Source organism: Pollicipes pollicipes, unplaced genomic scaffold, assembly GCF_011947565.3.
Source record: "Pollicipes pollicipes isolate AB1234 unplaced genomic scaffold, Ppol_2.1 Scaffold_7261;HRSCAF=8764_pilon_pilon_pilon, whole genome shotgun sequence".
In the NCBI taxonomy this organism is placed as follows: domain Eukaryota; kingdom Metazoa; phylum Arthropoda; class Thecostraca; order Pollicipedomorpha; family Pollicipedidae; genus Pollicipes; species Pollicipes pollicipes.
The window spans coordinates 25,156,357-25,163,570 of NW_023597054.1; the positions used below are offsets into that span (position 1 = coordinate 25,156,357).

The 7,214-nt window shown below is 46.4% G+C and overlaps 1 protein-coding gene across 1 annotated transcript in view; it reads left to right on the forward strand.

Moving 5' to 3' along the window:
- Positions 1-5,992: 5,992 nt before the first annotated feature.
- LOC119111226 (putative sodium/potassium/calcium exchanger CG1090) overlaps positions 5,993-7,214 on the forward strand; it is a gene marked incomplete in the record, with an annotated part of 29,747 nt that continues 28,525 nt past the window's right edge. Inside the window, 2 exon segments of the mRNA XM_037235044.1 lie at positions 5,993-6,076; positions 6,492-6,999.

Sequence of the window (7,214 nt, forward strand, 5' to 3'; positions counted from 1 at the left end):
TGGCAAGGCTCTAGCTACGCCCCTGCCTACACACAAAAGCAGATCGAGTTGCGTACCTTGCATGATGGACAATGAAGTGTCCGTTGGGCCAATCCATACCTAAGGCAGACAGCTTGCCAGAGGCTATTTTTCTGCGATGGTGTGGTATAAGGGAAGATAATTCGTAAAAAATACTGTTGCAGGTGTCCAACACATGTTTCATACACCATGTACTAGTAGCGCTGATCCAAAAGTATGCAACAAAGTGGCCATACGATCAGCTCGCAGTCAATCATGCGGGAGACATCCAGGCCAGGGCAGTGACCACCGACGGCGGACAGGAGCATGGCCCAGATAGGGAACATATGACATGGGCCTCATGGGCCTTATTATGTGGCTTGGTTCTTAAAAGCAGTATGAACCATCCATCTACTTTTAAAATTCTCACCAGCCTATGTCCGGGCCGTATTTTGTCTTTTACACTGTGGAGGCAGATGCCTCCTCAATGACCCAAAATGCCTACCCGCTCGTGCAATTTTGCTTCCCCAGGAGGGACGATATTAAAATGGACGGATCATCTCGGGAAGCTGGATAGCTTTATTTGCCAAATAATAAATGAGTGGAATAGGCAAGATCGTGCACCAGTGAGAAACAGCTCTATATGAATATCTAGCATAGCAGCCATGACATTTGAATAAAGAGCAATAACAACCTCCATCTCTACCCCCTCCCGCCGGTCATCGGGCTCGCATTCCAAAAAAGTTGCTGAAGTACACCCTGAGTTCGGCCCCCCACCTTTTGAAACGCTCCTATGCCTTTGATTGAGGCATATATGACAAGTTCCATGAAGTTTTTATGACAGTCCTTTTTCTATCGATTTCGGCAAAGAACCCTGGCATGAGCTGGTTCCATGAACCGAAACACGCAAGTGTCATGGGCGTGTTGCATGTGCGATCATGGTCAAATAACTGGAAGAAAAAATGAATCCAGACATAGCATAGATAATAAAGTCTAGCAGGATGATAGTTCACATTCTACCACTACACGCGAAAACACTAAACCTGACAAAGAACGCAACATTTTGCAGGAATACTCTGTTTACAATATGGATAGGGTCGGTATAGTGAGCAAATTCAAGGAAAACTTGATAGCATATCATTCTTCGGTATCACACTGAGTGCTTCCTGACTGTTTCCAAGAACCATCTCACAAATCTGACAATAGCCTGGTGCTCCTCGCAAATTCAGTGCACAACTTGAACGTATAGTTAAAGGTAATAGCCGTGCACCTCCCCTAGCTCTAGTGTTTGTTTTCATTCATCCGTCTTTCGAAATGAGGCTTAAATAAAAGTTTTACATCAGATATATTGACAAAATTTGTTACATCGGAACCTAGGAGACTGACTGGTTAGATTTCTTTGCTAAAATTAGAAACGCTACCCCAACATGTCTGTCATACCGGTACAGAGCGCTCAATGAAGTTGATTGCTTCCTCGACACCTAATTTGTAGTACCGCTAGATGGGACCTAAACCACAGCAATACACTTCAAACCCATGGTGCCCCGATTATACCACAGTTTGCGTCGGCATACCCATGACTAAACAACAAGCAGTCATGGAATCTCAAATATTAAGAGCGTTGCGCGTTTCTTCTGGCCTTCAGTCGTGTGAGCATAATGTGTTTGAAATTGAATTAGATGGGAAGTGCTCCTCGTTTTCCATGACAATATACACCCGTAAAAATGAGTGTCCGGTGCCGCTTGTATCGCGCCTACTCGATGTTACTCCCCATCACGCCCAAAAAGAAGCCGTAGAAAGGTGAAATAAACGCATTATTCATATGTGGAGCACGTTTTCATAGGTAGCGTAATGTGAAAACAGGAATATACCACGCTACCACTGCACAGCGGAATAACTGCAAACAGGGGCGGGTCCACATGTCGTGAAGGGGGGGGGGGGGAGCACGCAACGCTGTGGTGTCCCCTAGAGTTTGGGGTCCCCTCCAAAAAAGTTATACCATTAAATTTTAAGATAAAAAGAATAGGTGCATTACATCCCTAGCTTTTTAGCCAAAGTAGTGCTAGGCAACTAGCTTTTAGCCTTTTTTTGCTCTTTTTAGCCCTCGTTTTCTAAGGGCTGCGCAGCATAACATGGGTTCCAATACTTAATATATTTATTATATGCATAAATGTGCCTGTATATACATATATATATATACATATGTATTATATATATATATATATATATATATATATATATATATATATATATATGTATGTATGCAATAGTAAATACGGGACCCCACGCAAACAATATGCACGACCTTAGAGCAGCATGACTAGCAGTCCTCATCCGAATTTCATTCTCGTTGACCGCTCTAGGAAATCCTAGGGTTCCGTTGAGGGTAAAAGTTCCTCATGTATGCGCCAAAGGGTTGAAAATGAAATGAAAAAAATGGGGCAAGACATCAAATCTCCAGGAAATTAAGTACATGGACATTTCAGGTGGGATAATCGGAGCGTAAGATTTCAGACCGGGTCATTGGACACCTCAGTGGCGCACGTATACAGAAGGTGCGCACATCGTTGCGAGGAGAAACATGACAGGCAAACACGTTAAGTATACCTAATGTCGAATTAAGTAATCGCATCGCGTGCGTAGTTTGATAGATGCCGCAGTGGACAAGAAACACTAGCTGTAAAGAAGACATTTTAACGCTAGGAGACAACTATTCATATATTTAAATTGTTGCGCGCAATCGTCAACTTTGTTCGAGACACGTAACCATGCATCATCTTGGGACGTCACAGCGTTCAGCGTCGCAGCGTTTTTCATGTGAAGTACATCTAGAAATGGCGCTTTAGTCATTGTTTTGAACGCCTTGACCTAATTCTTGGTACTGACCATCTATTACTTCAAATTTAACCGTCTGTGTTTCGACCAGCTTTCCGCGCGTGCTGGATATGGGGTATTTTCCAATACTCTGGGTCCAGTTACACAGGGTCTTTGGTGCTTCCCATTCAAATGGAGGGCCCTACGCTCTTGACGGGGCCCTATATATTAACCTGCTCTGGCGCACTCGATCGGTCAGAGCCCTACACATTGCGTCGTGAGTATTTCTTATTTGAATGGATGGCCCTATGTTGTTGGGGGACCTCATCTATTCAGCTGCTCGGGCCGGCGACGAAGCAGAGGGTCGGGGGGGGGGGAGGCACGGGACCATGCCCTATGAACCATGCCGAGGTGACCTAAAGGCTCCGAAGGGGCCCGTAACCGGCCGGACGGGCGCAGTTTTCTTACAACAAAGCCAAAAAACACCACAGAATTGGATGTCTTTCGGCCTGCAGACGACCAAGAATCATTGTTAGCAAGACTAAAGAGTTCACAAGCAAAGTTTATTCTTCGCTGATTGAGAAAGTGTTGATTGGGGGAAATTATGTGGCCCATTACGCTGTCTAGATGCAGTACGCTGTTGGTTGCCCTGGCCCTATATGTCCACTCGCCGGGTCAATCTGATCGCCAAGGAGCTTCCATGACGCCCTTGATCTCTTTGCATTTTCTCATAGGGCCCAATATGCTGTAGGGACGATATCTGCCTCCATGCCTGAGCACTGTTGATCGATCAGGCTTCCTCCATGGATTCTTCCCATTCGCCCGAAAGGCTCTTTACACCTTTTTCCGGGGGTCCCATATGCCAGGGCACACTCGGTTGTTCAGGGGGTAGGGGCAGTTAATATAAGTCTCGGATTCTTTCTACTTGCTTGGAGGGCCTTGTGCTGTTGCTAGGGCTCTTATAAGGTAAGGCACGGGGATGCTCACACTCTCACGCTCACGCTCGCATGCTCACACTCGATGCTCAGGGGCTTTCTATTTTGATCGAGGGTTTTCCCCCTTTGGTCTCATTTGCGGAGGACTCTTCACTCCTATCGAGGTTCGTGTTGTTAAACTGCCCGTGCACTCTTGATCGCACAGGAGTATTTATTTATGGTCTTGGATGACTCCCATTTGTTTAGAGGGTCCTGTGCAATGGCCGGCGTCTTACATGTCAGCCTGCCGAGACACTACCGATCGTTTAGGGGCCCACCACGTTGGTCTTGGGCTCTTTTTGCTTGCTCTGAGGACCCTATACTTATTGACGGGAGCCACTCTGTTGGCCTCCTGCGGCACCCATGATCGCTTATGTTCCATCCCTAATGACCTCGGTCTCTTCGTCTTAGAGCGGCAGTCGAATGTGCGCCGATGAATTTTTACGCACGATTGCCGAACGCAATTTTACATGAGAGCAGCACTGCACTCTTGATCGCACAGGATTATTTATTTATGGTCTTGGATGATTCCCATTTGTTTAGAGGGTCCTGCGCAATGGCCGGGGTCATATATGTCTACTAGATATAATATATAATAATAATTATATAACAAGTAAAAAGTGCAACACATAATATATAATAATAATTATATAATATATAACAATAATTATATAATGTAAATAATAATTATGTAATATATAGTGATTACTAATATATGAGTAATGTGCGAACCATCTTTAATCTAAGCGATGACGCAAAGTCAAGGGCCCGGAAACTAGAATGATGCATCAAAAAGTTCGTCAATGCTGAGTCAGCAGTTATTTTTAATCAAACATGTATCAAAGAAAGAATTCTGCCAAAATATTCCCATATATATATATATATATATGTGTGTGTGTGTGTGTGTGTGTTGTGTGTGTGTGTGTGTTTGTTGTGTGTGTGTGGTGTGTGTGTGTGTGTGTTGTGTGGTGTGTGTGTGTGTTGTGGGGTGTGTGTGTGTGTGGTGTGTGTGTGTGTGTTGTGTGTGTGTGTTGTGTGTGTGTGTGTGTGTGTGTGTGTGTTGTGGTGTGGTGGTGTGTGGTGTGTGTGTGTGTGTGTGTGTGTGTGTGTGGTGTGTGTGTGTGTGTGTGTGTGGTGTGTGTGTGTGTGTGTGTGTGTGTGTGTGTGTGGTGTGTGTGTGTGTGTGTGTGGTGTGTGTGTGTGTGTGGTGGGTGTGGTTGTGGGGGGTGTGTGTGTGTGTGTTGGTGTGTGTGGTGTGGGTGTGTGTGTGTGTGTGGTGTGTGTGTGTGGTGTGTGGTGTTGTACATATATATTACATAAAGCTTGCCTTAAAACTTAATGACCGAAATGCAAGGAGAGTTGTTTTTGGAGGGAGGCACCAAACCCCAAGGGGGCCCCACATTGTTGCGTAGCCCCCCCCTGACAAAATCCTGGATCCGCCCCTGCTCCCCCCAACCTACCAGGCAACTCACATAGCCGGCTCGGTGTGTTTACCAAGATGGCGGCGGACTTCACGAACCGGTCAACAGTTGTTTTTCTATCTAGTACTATCAATATATGCGTGCCCTCCACAGCACGGCTCCGGGCCTGTATCTCGCTGGCTGCGACGGCAAGTGCTGCCATCTATACAGATTCGTCACCACTTATTCACCACTTTTTACCGTCAGGCAGCACATTGGAAATGTACATCGCTGTTTTTTATCAGGCAATATCAAACGTCTCTACTCGATGTCACACTGCTGTGTTTGCATATGTCACATAGGCGCACAGTATGGTATCGGCACATGTCACAGCTCACAGGCACCGTAGACTGACTAACGCATGCAATGGGGCTTACACGACAGGAGCGCTCGGCTTCCCTCATCCTTGATGGTGCGGAGCCATCGCACGGGTGACCTGTATATGCCCAACAGCAGTAAAACTCGACAACCAGTCAGATGTCGTAAGACGCTGAACTCGAAACTAGATGCGGTTATCAGGAACGGATCACCGGCTTCGTTCAATCTGCGCCCGAAATGTCAAGGTCTTCAATAACAATGGGTGTGTGAACAGGGCTGTCCTCTGCCGGGAAGTAAATTGGTTCAGCGGAGCAGTTTGGATGAATCTTTGACGCTGAAAAGGGAAGGAACAGGCTATGATTCTGGAACGTGTTTTGTGTTAAAAAATCCTGTGGAAGGGAAGTGGAAAGTGCAGTGTTAAAATATTGACGTTACACAGCTTTTGACACTCATCCCACTATTGCATAATTACTATTAGTTGATGTTTTCTGTTTCAGTGCAATGACCTAAGAGGTGAAAAATTGTCATGTTTACGATATTACGTTCACACGAGGTTAAAATGTATGTCTTTGTTTACAGGAGCACCCTTCACTAACTCAAATGTTTCAGCCTTTGTGAACTGAATTTTTTGCTTGTTTACGGTCTGTTTGTAGTGAAGTTTTTCACTCCCAACCGAGCTCGAAAGATGTTCTAGTTCACTGATGCCGAATGGAGGACGCTGTACTTTGCCAGCTTTTCCTTGCCACATTGTCTGTCCATGCCGCGTTGTCCTAGAAGAAAGTTGTATTCCAAAATTATTTATGGTTGTCTGGCTATGATCACCTTGTTATGCGTATGCTTAAACGCCATCGCGTCATCACATCGTCCACGAAGCCTGCCCACTGCATCCGCCTCAGACTGTGACAGCCGCCTCCCACCTTCGTCCAAGGTCACTGGCGGAGCCGGCTCGGGACGAGCGGGGCTGCACAGTGCGACTTTCACCGGCGGCTGGCGCACATGTGCCGGGGAGACCGTGTGCACGCTTAGCTACGACGGCCGGTCACGCTGAGGTCAAGGGGCCGTGATGGCAAGTGGATCAAGTCACCCGATGAGGTGGCATGCATTAAGATGTGACCGTCGTTGCACGGACAACATCGACCGTAGAGTGTGGCGGAAGTGACCGCGATAGGCGATGCAGGCTGGTTATGTAATTCCGTGCAGAAGCCGGGATCTCATATGCGTTGCAGCGTCGCTCGCAGTTGTGTTGGTGCCGTTGAGCGAAGCTGCCAAAATCCCGTTTGCGCTCTGAGAAGGTTTGTGGTGGTGAGGTAATAGTGATGATCAGTGACGGATATCGCAACACTCACCCTTGAAGATCGCGGCGTAAGCGGAAGACCATCATTCGATGTCTGTTCTAATTTGGAAGAATTGAGAGAGGCTCGCAATGTAACATCTCCGTAAGTGGACCCATCTCTAAGTTATCATCTGACACAGCCGTACATGGTTATTCCTAGTTCGAGAAAGCTCCCACTCACCGCTAACCCGGTCAAAGCGCTGATTCTGCCCCCAACCTCCAGCCCCCTTAGCTCTTGGGAACATCTGTACCGATGGAGAAAAACGAAGCTTAACTTGATTTCTCTGAAACCAATCTTTATTTTGTAACAAGTTATCT